Source organism: Nomascus leucogenys, chromosome 9 (assembly GCF_006542625.1).
Source record: "Nomascus leucogenys isolate Asia chromosome 9, Asia_NLE_v1, whole genome shotgun sequence".
NCBI lineage: Eukaryota > Metazoa > Chordata > Mammalia > Primates > Hylobatidae > Nomascus > Nomascus leucogenys.
The window spans coordinates 112,993,664-113,013,657 of NC_044389.1; the positions used below are offsets into that span (position 1 = coordinate 112,993,664).

Below are 19,994 nucleotides of genomic sequence, written 5' to 3' on the forward strand. Positions count from 1 at the left end.
CCCCAGAGAGGCCCCGACCACACCAAAGGCAGGAGTTTGCAGCTAACAGCTTCTTGGGCTTTTGGTACTGATTGCTGGGAGATTGGGGAGAGGATTCCATCCTGGAGGCCTGCTCACCTTGCAAAAGAGCCGCGTGCTCATTCATGAGGGTGCAAGGGACGCGTGGTCCACTAGGACAGGAGCCTCAGGGCCTCCACAGGGAACAAGCCAGTATGCCCTCCCTGCCTCAGGAGCAGAGGGTGTGGTTGGATCCCCATTGTAACCTCTTGCAGTCTCTGCCTCTGATCTATATTAGCCTGCACCCAGAGTGATAGGAAAGACGTAACACAGGGCTGTTTACCCCGAGCTACTGTGCAGCCGGTAGAGAAGACGGCGCCTTTCTCCAACAAGGCAGCATATGCGCACGTCATCACAGCAGGGCCCCCACCCAGATCATGTAGCGTGTTCGCATTCCTAAATTCCTATGCTAATTGGAAACTCAACACACTGATACCTTAGGTATTACCACTCAAGTTTTATCTGCAGGAAGTGCGGTAATATTGACTCATAAGTTACTCATCATCATACTAAAATTGACAAAAAGTAAGACAATGTGTTAGCAGTGTTTCTTTGCAGAATATCTAGCTTCACAAAAAAAGATAAGCTGAATCATTTGACATAGTAATTAGTAGCTTATGGCACACACTGCTATATGTAATGTACAGATATAATTTTAAATGTACTTTTAAATGTTTTATCCCAGAAATATTTGAATATCATTTAAAAAATAATAAATGAAAACTTCTGTCTCCCACCCCCTCTGAAGCATCCTTATCCCCATTTCTGTGCCCCCAAAGATAACTACTAAAATTATTTAATTATTTCTGATATTAAATCACCATGTCCCTAAGTAATAGCTTTATGCTGCTTAATATGAGACAAAATTTATATCCCCATGTACTGAGGACTCAGCTACTCCCCACTTTCCCCAGTTCCTCTCCAACATATAGAAATGTTACTGTTTTTAGTATTTTCCACATCCGTTATTAAGACCACATGTTATTTCTTCTTCCATTATCTATAGGTACTATCTACTGATTTTTATTTTGTGATATTAACGCTCTTTTATTACTAGGCGAGCTTATAAAATTATCATCAGGTAATATCACAGTGTTGCTCAACTCTATATATGTATAAAAGCCCTATTATATAAATTTAACAGGTAATAACAGTGTCTTAACAGATAGGAATTAACAGAATACTTTTAATCAGGGTGGGTTTTCAGATTTTGCCATATCCAAATCACAAACAAAAATGTCTGATTTTTTTGAAGCTTCCTTGCAAAACAATCATGGTTCAGTCATTATTCTTATGGTGAAACATCTGTAGCCAGCGCTCTCTATCAGAACGATAAATGGGATTTAAATGGAGAGCTGTTCCCAAATATTCCTATTTTCTGTCTCTATTTCCGTGTTTCTGAACAGTTACACTGAACAGTTCCTTGTATATTAAAAACTAGGCTATCAAAATATAATGCCAATTTAAGGTACAACAATTATTTACATTACTGTTACTGGGAGAAAAAAAATGATGTAGTAAATTAATCTTTGTGCAGCAAAGTACTGCTTAAAATAGGTTTTCAGTGTAGATGGTAATGAACTATTGCTATCTCTATGGAACAGACATCTTGAAATAACTATGTCCAAAGTTGTTCAAAATCCGTTCCTGAAAATTTCAGTTTCAGCAAGGCGAGGAAGACTGATTTCTCACTTATAACACCAAACAGCACAAGCCTGTGATTTAGTTTTTTTCCCCAATCCTTTGCTCAATGTAGGGAGCTCGTGAATCAGCTGTGACTTTTACATGCTTTGCTGTGACCTTCCACTGATAATCATAATAATGTTTGGCTGCCAAGTACCCATCAGCTTCATAAAGTCAGCAGCCTTCAGATTCATCTCATAGCATTAATTTTACAAGTTAAAAAGACAAGCAAGACAGACGTGATGGCTTTCAGTATTACTTGCTCCCCTAAAAATATTTCCTATGAACAATAAACAAACAAATCTCCAATTTGGCGAAGCTATAAACTTTCAGGCTTCATAAAAATTAATTTAAATGGATGTGGCAGTGAGTTTGGGCTTGTAAAGATTAGGAGACGTCTGTTGCTGTAATTGCCTGTGTGGTGCCTCTGTCACTCAGGAGTGCCCAGGCTGCAGTAACAGCGCTCATCAGAATCTAATTCTCAGATCAAATTCCTGTCTTCAATATATCCTTTAATAAGGCTTCCACTCTCCATCTTTTAGCCTTAATTATTGCTCCCTGTCTCCCTTGACAACCAAATTAAAAGGTACAGCTGCAACTCCATAATGGCAATCGTCATAATAACACTTCAAAAATCACAAGCTACTCCAAGGCAAATCCAGGCTCACCTTGTCAAGGTTGGGTGTCTTCTGATAACTAGATTTTCTATGGATAGCTTCAGCACTGGAAGATAAGAAATACAATTATATAATCTTTTATTGATTTTTTTTCTTTTGCTCCCCCTTAGTATTATGTACAATTACCTAGGCAGTTTTTAGAGTGTTAAAGCTGGAAGTGCAAAATTTACAAAGATTCCCTGAAGCGGAATGTTTTAACTCTTTGCTGAATACAGTTATTTTTGTTGAAAATTAAAGCCATGGTAGTGGGCATGGTGAAAGACTTTTGGTTTTGACTCTGGGCTGCCTGGGTGTATGTACTGACTTTAGCTGTTGTGTGACTTTGTGAAGGTCGCATGATCTGATGCATGAACCATCGTGTATTTATTTGTGAATGTAAGTAAAGCAAACTATCATAGCAAAAACAGACCGATTCTACTTTTAATGTGTTATTTTTGACCATGGTTATACACTTTTCCTGATGCTGTTCCTGAAATGACTTTGTCTTCAAGACATATATCTACAGACTCCTTGTCTTTCCTAGTGGCATGAACTTCCCACTTTAGTTTTTATTTTCTTTGTAAGCAAAGGATTGACCTCTGGTGGTTAAAACTTGGAACTTTTTTTAACTACCTGACTTGTCTTTTTATCGCTCCGTGGCTCTTCCCTGACCAGCACCATCTTCCATGGGTGCCTATATTTGAGGAGGTGGTTAGTGATGATGGCTGCTGCTGGTGGGGGGTGATGGCTGCTGCTGGTGGGTGGTGATGGCTGCTGCTGGTAGGTGGTGATGGCTTTTGCTTGTGGGTGGTGTTGGCTTTTGTTGGTAGGTGTTAGTGGTTGATGGCTGTTGCTGGTGGTGGGTGGTGATGGCTGTTGCTGTTGGGTGGTGATGGTTGTTGCTGCTGGTAGTGGTGATGGCTGTTGCTGGTGGTGGTTGGTAGTGGTGATGGCTGTTGTTGGTGGTACTGGTGATGGCTGTTGCTTGTGGTGGATGGTGATGGTTCTTTACAGTTAGTGGGGATGTTTGCAGTTGTTGGCAAGGCTCTTATGAACCATTTCACAGAGTAGCCTTGACTAAAACCACATCCTCTCTCTTACTACTCAGCTCTGTTTTTATTTCTTTCCATTATTTTCTCCTTAATGTCTTCTCCCTCACTTGTCCTGCCCATAGACTCTCAGTTTTGTAAAAACAACATCTGGGCTTCTGTAAATTCAGAATAATGTGACTGCCATCTTGCATAATTTATAGAAAGCCTTCCAGCCTCAATGAATGGAGATGTCTTTCTGAGGAAAAACATCTGAAGCATTTCTCAGATTTTTAAAATTTTGTATAACACTTGGCGATCTATGTAATATCACATATTACATAATTGCAGTCATGGCTGGACTTGACTGAATATTTCATTTATTGTGCAGATATTGATCATCAGAAAGGCAGAGTTAGAGAGAGAGCTTCTGAGACTGTAAGAGGTGTTTTCTGGAGTCACTTTTTCAGAGAGCTAATGAAGGGGTGAGCATAATCCCATGATGATGGATTTATTTATCCAAGAAAGATGCACGAAGTGGGGAAGGGAATTTAGTTTGGCTAAGATAACAGATACAAACCAAATGGCTCCATCAAATATTATCAGAATGGGCCACAGTAGGGATCGTATGAGCAAAAATCTTTTAAATAGCTCACCTGACACAGCAGTCAATTTGGAATAAAAAATAGCAACGTAATTGTGTATTGCGGCTGGAAAAGTCAAGGACAGTGGAAGCAAATATGTAAGGCAGTGTTTTTGTAGATAAGGAGAGCCTGCAACAAGGCAAGAACTCTAAACCTGGAAGCCTTTAATTACTCAGATACCAGTATTGATTGGGATAGCAACTGCCGGAAATGAGGGCCAGAGATCGGCTTGTAAAAGAAGGGCAGGGCTGTTTTCTTAAGCAGTTTATTGAACTATCTACATGGTCTCAGGCGATCCTAGCTCTAATCCTACCAAATAGGAGGAGCCTCGGGGGAGCAAAGACCCGATGAGACCTTGACTGATGAGTGGCTTCTCCTAGACAGAGATGATTTATGGTGAGAAAACACAAACAAAGGCAGGGTCAAGAAATGTCAAAGAAGATTAAAAGTTAAAGGAGAGCTCGCAAGTCACTGATTGGGAAACAATTTGAAAGTGATGGGGGCGTTTAAAAATAGCCCTGTGATGACTTGAGACCTTACAAACATAGCTCCATGATAAGTGAAGAAAACGCACTGAGTGAATGCTGAGAATATCGACCATATACTGGAGATGCTTATACAACAGCCATTTCATCTCCCTGGCCACTTATGAATTATATTCTATTTTCCACATGATTTAGAGATGAACTTGCCGATGTCCAGAAGGAATAGGAAATTTCCTTTAAGTCATAGTTAATAGCCAAGACAGGCCAGCCTTATGTTGATTAATAAAATACAAACTGCCACCATGTTAAAAAAGCTGATTTCATAGGAAGATTTGTAAGGCCATTTTAGATATTGATATATATTGGTTATTGGATAGTTTAAGCGACCATGGTTCAAACAAAGATTCGTTTTTATCTAGGTAATTCAGACTCTAGGATTTGCATTTTCCACAAGGTCTGTGTGTTTGAGAATCAGATTGTCATAGTACATGATAGAAAATATGAAATCAGAACCCAGAGGTACTGATGTGAACCTAAGCCTCTCTAGATTCTGGCTGAATGGGTTTGGGAAGCTGCTTAACCACCTGTGCTTCAGTTTCCTCACCTGTAATATGGATAATAACAGGGGTTCTCTATGGCACTTTGATGAGGAATTAGTAAGTTAATATTTACAAAGGGCTTAGGAGACTGCTTGAAATATGTGAAGTAGGATGTAATAAATCTTTAATAATAACAATGCCTGGCCACATAATTGCTATTTTCAAGGCTTCAAAAATGGCTTAGTGTCCAGGATGAATGTTTAATTTGCACTTACCCATTTGAAAGCAGACACGGAATTTCTTTTTTTCAGGTAATTGAAAGGATGAATAGTTGACCAGAATTAGGAGTCCAGAGATCTGGGGACCAGTAGCAACTTCAGCCCTTGCCTCCTCAGAAAAAAGAATTTGACTAATTTGACTGAGGGGCATAAAGCAAGAAAAGAGACGGAGGCAAGTTCTGGGACAGGAATGGAAGTCTACTTAAAGAGGGCTTATAAGCCTGGGGCGGTGGCTCACGCCTGCAATCCCAGCACTTTGGGAGGCCGAGGCGGGCGGATCACGAGGTCAGGAGATCGAGACCATCCTAGCTAACACGGTGAAACCCCGTCTCTACTAAAAATAGAAAAAATTAGCCGGGCGTAGTGGCAGGCGCCTGTAGTCCCAGCTACTCGGGAGGCTGAGGCAGGAGAATGGCGGGAACCTGGGAGGCGGAGGTTGCAGTGAGCCGAGATCCCGCCACTGCACTCCAGCCTGGGCGACAGAGCAAGACTCCGTCTCGAAAAAAAAAAAAAAAAAAAAAAAAAAGAGGGCTTATAACAGGAAAGAATGAAAGGTGCCCTTGGAATGGAAGAGACCCAAGTGGGCACATGAAGGTTAAAGAGAGAAGGTCAAGTGTCCGATTTAACCGTGATCCTACGATTTTGATAGACTCGCCCCTTTCCCATGATTCTTCCCTCAGGGTGCACTGTCCGCATGCGCAAAGCCCTCCTTACCCTGGGAAATGCGCATGCGCAGTGTACTCAGGGACTGACACGCAGGTCCCGCTGAGGCTTTCTTCCCATTTCCAGTGCTGTGTACCCGGAAGATCCTACATGGCCATTTTCGTCTCTTAGTACGCATTCCCAGAAAGTTTCTTCTCCCTGGGGCCCGCATTCAATGAACATTTTGATGTTAACAGGTGTGGACCATCAGGAAAGGGCGCCTCCTGGCACTGTCGGATTATCACCCTCAAAGAGGCAATGCAATTACTGCTGAACTATCACCCGATGTTTCTCGTGGGTCGGGGAGAGCCCTCTCCTGCTCCGCTCAGCCAGTCCAACTACCTGTCACACACGTGCGGAGCTCAGTGGCTTTCCGTGCTAGGGCACAGGCAAGAAAACACGTAGAGGATGCAGAGGAAACGGGATTAGAAATGTGCAGAGCCGTGTGACAGGTATGTGGAAAACACACTCAAACCTTATGGGTCTACGGTGGGCATTTGGTGGAGGGGTTTTTGCTTGTTTCTTTATTTTTTTTCAAAATTGATAGTTGTCCTGGATTATTTGCAGGACATGACCAATATCACATCTATATTATATGGAAAACAATTTATTTGTACCTATTACTAACAAACTTTAATAAGTGTGTTAGAAAAGTGGACATGAACTTTTTACTACCCATGTAGAAAGTGACGTTACAAATCAAAAAGAGATGAAAAACTATGAGCCAAAAAATATAGGAAAGATGTGTTAGTGAGATATTTCAGACAATTGATACAAATACTATAATATTTTATGGATTTTATAATTTTATGGTATTCAGTATGATTTCATTTCTAACACTAAATAGCTACCTTCCTAAATAATTTAGATTCACAATTTTGTTCTTTTTTCTTAAAGAAAATCTTCTCTAATTTATAATGTTCAGTCACTATAAAAACTAAATCCACCTCTGAAGAAAATCCAGATGATTTTAAAGCACGTGATGTATGACTATTTGAAAAACATGCTACAGAAGAGGGGTCAGCAAACTATGGCCTGCAGAACAAAGCTAGCCCACAGCCTACATTTATAAAAAAAAAAAAGTTTGATTGGAACACAGCTGTGCCCATTCATTTTCATATGGTCTACGACTGCTACAGAGTTGAACCAGTGCAGACCTTACGGTCTGAAAGCCTAAGCTATTTACTCTTTTGCCCTTCACAGAAAAAAAAAAAAAACCCAACGACACTGCTATTTGGTCTGGGTCAATATCTACATATGGTCCTTCAGATCTGCAAGGTCGCAGTTTGAGAGTCTGCTGTTAATGTTTTAAAATAACACATGTTTTACATTAACTGTGCCTCATATGATAATAAATATCTAGAAAAACAGGAAAAAATACAGAAGCTCATAATTAGGGCAAATAAGTCAATCTTCATACTAAAATAAAATGTTGCTGTTTTTTCTCCATACACTTATTTCCTGAGATTCCTGCAAGCTTTAATGTAGTTAATTCGTCTCATGCCTCCTTATTATATAAAAATTAGTTCTTCTGATTTCTAATTCATACACTTTCTCTATTTTTATAGATTGAAATTCACTTTGTATTTTTAAAATTAAAAGCATTGAGTTAATCACAAATATTTATCTAACAAATCTATTTCATAGATATATCTATCATGATAAAATCTCAGAGACCTCGCCCAAGGATCTGCTTCTCTTTACACAGGACTGTTTTCCTTTCTGTGATATCAACACGTAATAAAACGTATACATGTTGAATTTTAAATACTTAATTTTAATCATTTAAATGTTTCTAACTTTTACATTTCCCACCCAAATTCCTTAAGAGTTTGTTTAGGTAAAGTATTTCTAAATGAAAGTGTATACTTTTAAATGGAGGAAGCACTTTGCAAACATATGACACATTTGTCATAGTCTGAGAACACACATACCGTTGCCCTAAAAGTAATTTTTCTTTGTTTTTGCCCTTGAAAATAGAGAAAAAAATACATCCAAAATGTGTTTCTAATTGCTGTATGGCTTAACTTTTTCTTTCCGCATCAAATTTTTTTTGCATAAAGGATCTTTCCTCTCTGACAGAGACAGCTTTTATACTTGATTGATGTTATAGTGAAGTTGTCATTAGAACTGAAAAATTAGCCCTGCCATGAAAGGTAAAGAAGCACAGATGAGAGGGCAAAATATTTTTCTGCATCACTTTGAGGTCTGGTGAAATGAAAAGCAGTATTTTCACAGAAGCCATCCTCTCCCAGTCGTAGAACAAAGGATACCTTTTCTGATGGACAAGCCAAGCTTCACTCTGGATTTCACTCCCAGGACTGTGTGAGGACGATGGCTTCGCAAAGCTCTGATCACAACCATCTCGGTGTGGCATGAAGCTCTTAGCATGATAACATCTCTAATATCATCAGGGAATTCACAGAAGGGGGGTGTAGCCTCAAAAGGAAAACAGTCCTGTGTAAAGAGAAGCAGATCCTTGGGCGAGGTCTCTGTTCTGAGCTGCAATCACAAGTTTTTCTCCTGAAGTTGGGGCCACACACCTCCGACTCTTATCTCAGTGAATCCACAACAAAATAATTTCCTTACTTCAGGCATGAGATAAAAATAAATCACATTCTAGGATAGTGTAGAAATTCAATGAAGATCAAAGATATGTCCTTTCTCCAACAATACTTTAAATTCTCACAATATCTTTGGGATTTTATTTTCTTTTGAGATCTGATTCCAAGAATACTATTTGGCATTTACATTAAGAATGCGCATTTAATAAATAATGTGATAATGAATATAAGGGGGGGTCTGTATACACATACGATTAAAAAGGATTATGCTACGTCTCAACGAAGGAGGAAAAAGGACGGTACAAGGTTAAGAATTCACTAAGAAACAGGGTGTTTAGAGATCTCTGAAAAGTTTTACTTGAAGTGGTATTAAGAATATTTCATGTAAAAGTAGGTTATGTCTATCAGCCCTTTGGTTACAGGATCTCGTGCAAGAAAGAATTCAGGGCGAGTCCGTAAAGTGAAAACAAGTTTATTAAGAAGGTAAAGGAATAAAAGAATGGCTACTCCGTGGAGCAGCCCCAAGGGTTGCTGGTTGCCCATTTTTATGGTTATTTCTTGATGATATGCTAAACAAGGGGTGGATTATTCTTGCCTCCCCTCTTTAGACCATATAGGGTAACTTCCTGATGTTATCATAGCATTTGTAAATTATCACGGGGCTAATGAGAGTGTAACAGTGAAGACAACCAGACGTCACTCTTGTTGCCATCTTGGTTTGGGTGGGTTAGAGCTGGCTTCTTTACTGCAACCAGTTTTATCAGCAAAGGTCTTTATGATCTGTATCCTGTGCTGACCTCCTATCTTATCCTGTGACTTAGAATGCCTTAGCCATCTGGGAATGCAGCCCAGTAGGTCTCAGCCTTATTTTACCCAGTCCCTATTCAAGATGGAGTTGCTGTGGTTCACATGCCTCTGAGAGTTTTATGGCAGAAAACCATATCTATGAGTCAACCTAGGAAGTCTCACTCAAAATGCTATTGCTAAAAGAAAGAATATAACAAGACCATTACGTGAAGCAGAAGGCTTTCCAGCTCTATGTGGTTGTGCAAGTAAGTAAAGTGTGTTCCTTGCACCTCGTGTGGAAGTCTGATCATTGGCCAGCTCTGAGCTATTACTGTTCTCTTCCTTCACACCCAGTTTGAAGTATATTTTCCTTGACTCTTCAAAGTAGACGGCATGTCACTTTTTAAATGTTCATTTCCCCAGATGAATTCCCAAGATGTAGTCATCATCTCATCCTACCACATCTTCCCTTCTTTCCTATAACTGAGATAAAAGAAAACAAAATGAAAAATTCATAGGAAAACCAAAAAGTGTCCTGTGTTTATCCTTTGAAAATATTGACGATGATTAGGTGGAAATAAATTAGAGCACAGCATATATGAAGTGTCAATAAGTCAATTACAGTTGTTGGGGGAAGATCTTAAAAAACTGCATGTTGAAATGTAAATGGAGTTGGGTTTTTTTTTGATAAATGGCACATAAATATTTGACAATGATCATATAAATAATGAGAAAACATTGAGAGAATAGCTTCAGATAGTGTTACAGAATTATAAAATCCATGATCCATAAAGAAATTTACAAGAAACAAACTGCCACATTAATGGTGGTTGAAATATTATCTTTTATTTTTTTCCATACGTTTGTAGATATGATTTTTTCTACCTTTTATTGACCCAAAATGCTCTGTTTTTCATATCTTCAAGAGCAGCCAGCCAGGTGCGGTGGCTCATGCCCGTAATCCCAGCACTTTGGGAGGCCAAGGTGGGTGGATCACCTGAGGTCAGGAGTTCGAGACTAGCCTGGCCAACATGGTGAAACCTCATCTCTACTAAAAACATTAAAAAATTAGCTGAGCATGGTGGCACACGACTGTAATCCCAGCTACTTGGGAGGCTGAGGCAGGAGAATCACTTGAACCCAGGAGGCAGAGGTTGCAGTGAGCCGAGATCGTGCCATTGCATTCCAGCCTGAGCAAACAGAGCAAAACTACGTCTCAAAAAAAAAAAAAAGAAAGAAAGAAAAGAAGAAAAAGAAAGAAAGAAAAAAAAATCAAGTAGTCTTGGACCCTGAAGCAAGTAAAATATTGATTAGCCATTGCCAAAGTTTCACTGTTACTAACTCATTGTATTTGCACTAAAGCCCTATTGTGCCTCCAAGGAGCACTGTATTTTATACCATTTGATAGAATCCAGAACCTATTTGTTTGCTTCTGCAAAATATAATAGGGAAAGTTGACCAGAGACAAAATCTAATGTTATTTTTTTCAGTATACATTAGCTATTGTTGATTACTTTACTCATCATTAGTTAAGTGCCAAATCTGCCTGCGTTTATGCTACAAGAAGAGATATAAATCCTTTTATAACAGGGATGACACTGAAAATTAGGCTAATGGCAGCAAAAGCTGACATTTATTGAGTGCTTGTTATGTGTCAGACACAATTCCGAGTGCTTTTTCCTGTTCAAATCCATTGAAAAGTACATACCAACAACTTCATCAGGTACAGACTGTAAAGCAAAAATAAATTGTTAGTCCCCCATGGACTGAACGGCCCCGCCCTCTTGGCCGAAGGAATTGCAAAGAGGCCTGAAAACTAGTTCAGGCCATGACAGGAAGGGAGAGGCAGACATGCCTCATTACATCCTTCTCCCTCTGGAATTCAGGCACAACTGACCAGCATTCACGTTAAAACAGAGATCTCGAGACTGACAGAGCAGGCTCTTTGTAGCAGTAAGACACCAAATCCCAACCTGACTCTGGTATAGCATCACATGACACATCGCAGACCCTAAAGCAAATCCAAGTATTTTACCTCAAAATATATTTATTTGGCAATTTTGGAATGGCCTGCAAAGCCATCTCTTGGGGAAATTTGCAGTCGGTAAGAAGCGCAAGTAAAAGTGCAAGTGTAAAAAGGATGCTGGTCCCTCACTAGGTCTTTTCCAGAGAGCCGACACCTTCTGAGGTCCAATAAGAGACATTTACCTTCTATTCTCTCTGAAGCCTGTTACCTGGAGGCTTCATCTACATGACAAGAGCCTGGGCTTCCACCTCCCCCACCCCCTTTTCTTGACTCAAGCATTTCTTTATGCTGACTTTAACTCTCTAAGCAGGGCTTAACTCTTTCAACCAATTGCCCATCAGAAAATCTTTGAATCTATCTAGAACCTGGAAGCTCCCTGCTTTAAGATGTCCTGCCTTTCCAGGCTGAGCCAATGTGTATGTTATGTGTATTCATCTATGTCTTTGCCTGTAACTCCTGTCCGCTAGAATGTGTAAAACCAATCTATAACCCAACCACCCAGGGCACATATTCTTCGGACCTCCTCAAGCTGTGTCCCGGGTCATGTTTCTCTAATCCAACTCAGAATAAATCTCTTCAAATATTTTACAGAGTTTGGCTTTTTTCGTGAACACGGCTATTTTTATTCCAGTTTATAGGTAAGGAATTCAGAGCAGGATCAGACATTGCCTTACAAAAATGTCAGTACCATGTGAATCTTCATCTTTCTATACCAGCCTGGGCAACATGGTGAAACCCCATCTCTATTAAAAAATACACAAATCAGCTGCTTGGTGGTGTGCACCTGTAGTTCCAGCTACTTGGGATGCTAAGGTGGGAGAATGAGCCTGGGAGGTCCTGAGCCTGGGGAGGTGGAGGCTGCAGTGAGCTGAGATTGTGCCACTGCACTCCACCTTGGGTCATAGCCAGACCTCGTCTCAAAAATAAAGAGAGAGAGAGAGAGAGAGAGAGAGAAACAGAATAAAACCCAATGCATTATCACAAATAAACACAGCACCACACAAGTCAGGAAACGCAACGTGCTAGCACTCCACTCTAGAACCTCTTTGAGGGCTCTCTCCCCATCTCTTCTCTCCTGATTTTTATGAAAATTACTGACTTACTTTTCCTTGTAATATTACACTCTCACATTTGTTCCTCAATACTGGAGTTTCATTTTTTTCTATTTGTTTTTCTTTTATAAAGGCAGAATTCTAGGTGTTCTTTATTTTTGTGAGAATCACCTATTTTATTGCATGAGTGATATTTTATTTGTTGTGATTGCTGTACTGCACTGAATGAATGTACCACAATATATTTATCTGTAACCACTGTTGAGGTAATTTTTCCAGTTTATGGCTTGAATAAAAAATACTGTCTTAAGCATTCTTATACATGTATCTTTAGGCATATGTGAACATATTTCTGTTGGGAAATATATTTGAAAATAGTATTTCTGAGTCTTAGAACATGAATTTATTCACGTTTAGTAAATTACGCAAATTTGTTTTCAGGAGTGCTTGTAAATGTTTCACATTGCATATTTTCTGGATTTAAAGCCATTGCTAGTTATATATTTTGCAAAATTTTTTTTTTTTTTTTAAGATGGAGTTGCACTCGTTGCCCAGGCTGGAGAGCAATGGCGTGATCTCAGCTCACCGCAACTTCTGCCTCCTGGATTCAAGCGATTCTTCTGCCTCAGCCTCCTGAGTAGCTGGGATTGCGGGCTCCTGCCACCACACCCGGCTAATTTTTTGTATTTGTAGTAGAGACAGGGGTTTCATCATGTTGGTCAGCCCGGTCTCAAACTCCTGACCCCAGATGATCCACCTGCCTTAGCCTCCCAAAGTGCTGGGATTACAGGCATGAGCCACCGCGCCTGGCCTGTAAATATATTTTACCTGCCGTGGTGTGCCTTTTTATTTTCCCCATTTGTCCTTTGATAAGTAAAAGTTCTTAATTATAGCATTGTTAAATTTATCAGCATTTTCACTTACAGTTAATGCTTTTAAGTCCTATTCAAGGTGACTTTTTTTTATCAAAAAAGAAAATATTTTAAAATCTAAAAGATATATTTATCCTATCTTTCTTATTTACATCTATAATACTTCCTGTGTTTATATGATGTGAAGTAGGAAGGTATGTTTTAGGGATTTAAGTATATATGTGTGTGTGTGTGTGTGTGTGTGTGTGTGTGTATACACACACACAAAATGCATAAATAATGCAAATATATATATATATTTTTTACTATGACTATACAATTAACCAAGTTCTGCTTATTGAAATGGCCATACTTTTTCCATTGACTGCAGTGACAGTTTTGTTTTAAATCTACTGTTTTTATGAATGGGTATGATTCTGGGTTTTCCATTCTATTTTATTGTAGTATTTCTCTATCATTGTAGAAACACCATATTATCTTTTCTTCTTTTGTCTTAAACCAAGGGGGGGGGATGCTTCCCCCATTTTATTTATTTTATTTTATTTTTCTTTACTGGTATCTTTCATAACTGAACTTATTCATATTCTGTGAAAGCCATTCCTTCAGCTACAAAATACTCACTTCCTTGAAGAAAGGAAAATATTTTTTATTATTTTTCAGAAAATGACAAAAAGAGCCCTTTATTCATCTGTTCATGATGACTCAAAAACATGGAACGCTTCACAAATTTGCATGTCATCCTTGTGTCGGGGCCATGATAATCTTCTCTATATCGAAACACCATATTATCTTAATTGCTGTAACTATAAAAATCTTGGTATCCAGTAAAACAAATTCTTCCACAATTTGCTCCTTCTTTAAAATTTGTCTATTTCTGACCTTTGCATCCTCCTGGAAATTTTAGAGTTTTCTTACCAAATTGTGCAGGGTAATCTACTGAGATTTGCATTAGAGTTGTAAGTAATCTATTTGGGGAGGATAATATTTCTATATTTTCATTGCTTTCATTTTCATGTGAAAGCAATACTGATCTCATGTAACAAGATCAGTAGTATTCTGTATTTTAATTTTGGAAAGATTTTTCTAAATTTGGAATTACTTAATATTTTGTAAACTATGTTAAATTACAGTTTGGGGGAATTTCTTCATTGGAATGTTTTTAAATAAAGCTTAAATTGCACTGTGATTTTTAGGCCTTTCAGATTTTCTATTTCTTTGTCAGCTTTGCTGATGTTCCATTTTTTCTGGGTACTTGAACATTTCATTTAAATTCAAAATAATTAGCTTAGAGGCAATCAAGATTATCTTCCTTTTTTACTGTTTATTCTGTCTACCTTTATCTTCATAGTAAGTTTTGAAATAAAAACTTAGAAGTTCTCCAAAATTATTATTTTTAAGTTTTTTTTTTTTTTTTTGCTTTTTGGGGTACCTCAATTTTCCATATGAATTTTAGGATCATTTTGTTACTTCATGCAAAAACAAAGGTAGGTTTTGATAGTAATTGTATTGAATCTGTAGATCATCTTGGAGCATATTGTTATCTAAACAATATAGAGATTTCAATCAATGAGCATAGACTAGATTCCATTCAATTGGGTCTTTAATTTATTTCAATGATGTTTTGTAGCCTACACTGTACACATATTCACTTCTTTTGTTAAATTTATTTTAAAATGTTTCATTTTGGATGCTATTTTAAATAAAGTTACAATTGATTTTTTATACTGATCTTGTAGGCTGCAATCCTGCTGGTTGTATTTATTAACTTTAAAGGTTGTTTTTTTGTGGATTCATTATGATGTTTTATAAATTAGATTGTCCTTGCAAATAGACATGGATTTACTTCTTTACTTTCAATCTGGATGCTTTACTTGACTACTTGCCCTTGCTAGAAATCAAGTAGAATTTGAGTGTAAATTGTAAGACAGGGCATTTCTGTCTTATCATTGACCCCCAAGGGAAAGCTTTCAGTCTCTCATGACTAAGAATAACATTAGATATGGGTATTTTGAGATACCCTTTATCAGTTTGAGGGGCTCTATTCTATTGTTAGTTGTTATTTTCATCATAAATTGGTGTTGGATTTTAACAGATTTTTTTTCTGTGTCTATCGAGATGATCATGTAATTTTGGGCTTTTGTTTTCTTGATAAAATACATTACTTCAATTGATTTTCTAACAGGGAACCAACCTTGCAGTTTTGGGGAAAGTCTCACTTGGTCATTTTCTTAGACTGTTTTCTGATACTATAACAGAATACCATAGACTGGGTAATTTATAGAGAATAGAGATTTATTTGGCTTCTGGAGGCTGCGAAGTCCAACAGCATGGCACCAGCATCTGCCCAGACATCTGGTGAGGGCCTTCTTGTTGCCTAGTTACATGGTGGAAGGTGGAAAGGCAGAAGCAAGACATGAGACAAAAAGAACAATAGGGGGCTGCTTTTATTACAAACCCACTCTCACAATCACTAACCCATGCCTGTGATAATGGCATTAAGTCATTCATGAGGACTTGGCTCTCATGACCTAATCACCTCTTAAAGACCACAGATATCAACACTGCTGCATTGGGGATTAAGTTTTCAACACATAAACTTTTAAGGAAACTTAAAAGTTGAAACCATAGCTGTCATGCTATATAGTCTTTTAAATATGCGGCCAAATTCTATTTACCAGTTTTTATTTTATTTTATTATTATTATTATACTGTAAGTTTTAGGGTACATGTGCACAACATGCAGGTTTGTTACATATGTTAAAACCTAGGTAATACCATTCAGGACATTGGCATGGGCAAGGACTTCATGTCTAAAACACCGAAAGCAATGGCAACAAAAGCCAAAATTGACAAATGGGATCTAATTAAACTAAAGAGCTTCTGCACAGCAAAAGAAACTACCAGCAGAGTGAACAGGCAACCTACAGAATGGGAGAAAATTTTTGTAACCTACTCATCTGACAAAGGGCTAATATCCAGAATCTACAATGAACTCAAACAAATTTACAAGAAAAAAACAAACAACCCCATCAAAAAGTGGGCAAAGGATATGAACAGACACTTCTCAAAAGAAGACATTTATGCAGCCAAAAAACACACCAGTGTTTTATTGAGATTATTTTAGTCTCTCTTCATAAAGCTCCTTTCCCTTAAATTTATTTTTATTATTTCCCATAAAAATAATATATATTTTATCTTTTGTACCCCATCAATGCAGTCTTATAATTATTACCTTATCTAATTGTTTTCAAATCAAATAAGAGAGATAATGTCATTAACAAAAAATACATTTATATTGTCTTTTTTACTTAACTATGCAATTCCTTTCATCAGTGCCCTTTGTTTCTTCATGTAGATTTGAGTTACTGTCTCCATTAGTGCCCTTTGTTTCTTCATGTAGATTTGAGTTACTGTCTCCATTTGTGAAAACAGTTGTGCTGCACAGATAATTATTGGTTAATGGCCTCTTTCTTTCTTTCTTTCTTTCTTTCTCTTTCTGTGCTTTCAGTACATCATCCTACTGACTTCTGGACATCATAATTTCTGAAGATAAATAAACTGTAATCTCATTGAGGCTTCCTTGTATGCAATGAGTTGCTTCTCTCTTGCTGTTTTCAATACATTTTCTCTGTCTTTGGCTTTTTACAAGTTTTTATGGCATGCCATGGTGTGCATTTCTTTACAACTCTGCCTCAGCCCTCACTTCGTGTTTGTGCAGAGGCTTCAGGTTCAGCAGAAGTGAGTGTGTATGTCCTTCTCTGTCCTGCCCTGAACATCGCACAGCCCTGGCCATGTGCAGAGACCCAAGCTTGTGCTTGGGCTTATGGATGCCCAGGAGCCAATGCAGCTTCTGAAAGCTCCCAGGAATACCTTCTTCCCCAGATTTCACTTTCAAGGTTTTGACTTAGCTTGTTTTTGTTTCGAGTGTTCTCCCAATCTCAGGCAGCTATGTTATTGAATAGTTACTTCTGTTTGTTTGTGTTTTTGACAAACACCTTCTGAGAAAAGGCTGTTCACCCTGGGCAATGTCTGCACCAGGCGAATGGAAGACAAGCCTTACAAATGAGACTTTCTACAGAAAGTCCAGACAGGTCAGATGATGACAGTCGTCGAGATTGGGACTTTGAAAAAGGCCAAGTTCCATTCTAAGCCTTTGAGTGGCTGCTTTGCTGCTAGTTGTGATCACAGCATTTGATTTTCAAGGCTGTCATGGAGCTGGGAGAGGGTGATGTGAATAGAGCAAGTAAAAATATCACAAAGCTCACTCTTCTACCCAGAGTTAGCTGGTTTTCTTCCATATAAGTGCTTCCAGATGAGTATAAGCCTTTGGTTATATTCTGGAGTTTTAATAAAGTTTATTTTGGTAATTTTGGGGAGATGTTCTCGCTTTTATGGAAAGAAGTGTTTCTGGAGGTCCTTGCTCCACTTTTCCTAATGGTCTCTAATCTAACTTTAAATCAAACACCAAAGTCTAAATCTCGAATATGGCTTTTTGTTTGTTTGTGTTTTGTTTTGTTTTTGTTTGTTTGTTTGCATCTTCCGATCTAGTTTGCTTTTGATACTTTCCAATTCTCCATTGAGATTCTAGATTTTACCTTTTATCTCATTGAATATGTGATTAAAATTAAAGCAGGCACTTTCCAATACTAATCAAAAGTTACTTTACATCTATAGCAGAAGGCTGCATACCATTTATATAAAATCAAAGGTACAAGAACCAAACAGTAGAATGTGTGTAGGGATATATTCTGTAATAAAGCTAAAGAATAACAAAGAGAAAAAAAAACCAAAAAAATCCAAGATCGTGCTATCTTCTCCAGTTAAGACGAGAGGATAGGATTTGAAAAGGAGCACGTGGGTAGTTTAGTGATATAACAAATATTTTATTTCTTAATTTGTATGATGAATTCATGAATACATCTTCCATCATTATGCTTCATAACTTACATATAGTTTATATTACTCTACATAATCATGGCATATTATACATTTGCAAACGAAATCCTATGTATCAATAATAAAACTGTAAGTAATTCCATTATCTTTTACCATCTGAACATAAAAACTAATTAGAAAGAAATAACTTACCAAAAGTAGCATGATTTAGAGTATAAAAAGAAGATGAAAAGTGTTGACAACTGTATATTCATTAAAACATAAAGTCCTGGAATATTAGTTTTGATATAAATGATCTGAAAGGTCAAGATGCTAAGAAATGCTTTCATTATAAACAGAAAGTCTGCAATGTGAACTAATCAAGGCTTCTCAGATGATGACAGGGATTGAAACCTTGACACAAATATGTTTTGACAGTAGTCAAGGGATTCAGAATAAGAGTCTATAATTTAATCAGCTAATTCCAGAAGAGGATCCACAACCAGAAATAGTTTCACATAGGGAGGTACAGAGGTACAAAGAAGGTGGACAGTAAAAATAAGGCAAATGAAAATGACAAGCACTTTCCAAGATATGTGAGCTTGCTTTGGGTAAGAAAGGATGTCTGAAGTTAAACAACTTAGGATAGCCCTGCAGAGGTGCAGATGATTCTCAATGCTTATGTAGAATGTTTAATCTTATAATTATGCAGCCCATGGTATAAGCATCATAGCTGGAAGGCATAATAGGATTTTATCAGTTTACAGATGTGAAGCACAAAACTCAAAATGCTCACCAAAGAACACTATTACCTCACTCAGTCATATTTCAAATGGCAAAACTATGATTTCAGAGTTCATGCTAAATACTATCATATTCAGGTTACAACCAATACTTAGCATAAAAATTGAAGGACTCTAGTACAAACTGAGGTTTTCAATTCTAACAGAAAAATACAATATTTATTCTACATATATATATATATATATACACTTTGCTTATAACTACTTAAACATACTTATCTTTTATAGTATTTTAACCTTCAGTTTTCCAAGCGAATGATGGTAGGTACACTTACCAACTTATGTAAAAGAATATTACCACATATTACACATATTCAAATGCATTGATATTTATAGGTAGAGGTAAGCACACATAATTCATACCTATTTGTGTTAATTAAGATATGTGCATATACAAAATTCCATTAATTAAATATCTATTGAGCACATACAGCAGAGATAAAATAATATTAAATCTTAATTTAACCTTCATATGTTGAATGAGCAAGTTACTATTTTTATTAAGTAAAGACACTTTGGAGTTCAGAAAGTAGAAATAGATTGAATGTGTCTAATAGATCCTTCTTCCAAGTCCTCAGTACCATGGCAAAGGCATTTAAAAATAAGTGTGCAAACCCACAAAGAGGTGACCATCAGGGGAGCAGAAAGCCATTAAACAATATTGTAATCTGTAAAGAAAACAGTAGAGTAGAAATTCATCTAACAGATCCAAACAGGCACTGCAAGCTCATGGTGAGGAAAGATGGAAAAAAATCTAATTTAAATGCAGATCCTCAGTCCTGGGCATGTTGGCTCACACCTGCAATCCAGGGACTTCGGAAGGCCAAGGTGGGTGGATCGCTTGAGCCCAGGAGTTCAAAACCAGCGTAGGCAACATGTCGAGACCCCGTCTCTACAAAAATTACAAAAAAAATAGCTAGGCGTGGTGACGCATGCCTTTGGTC

General features: G+C 37.7%; 1 non-coding gene across 1 annotated transcript; it reads right to left on the minus strand.

The window, feature by feature from the left end:
- Nucleotides 1-14,076: 14,076 nt before the first annotated feature.
- LOC115836779 lies at nt 14,077-14,178 on the minus strand. Its single transcript, XR_004031799.1, has one exon. It is a non-coding gene; the product is annotated as a U6 spliceosomal RNA (small nuclear RNA).
- Between the last annotated feature and the right edge of the window lie 5,816 nt (nt 14,179-19,994).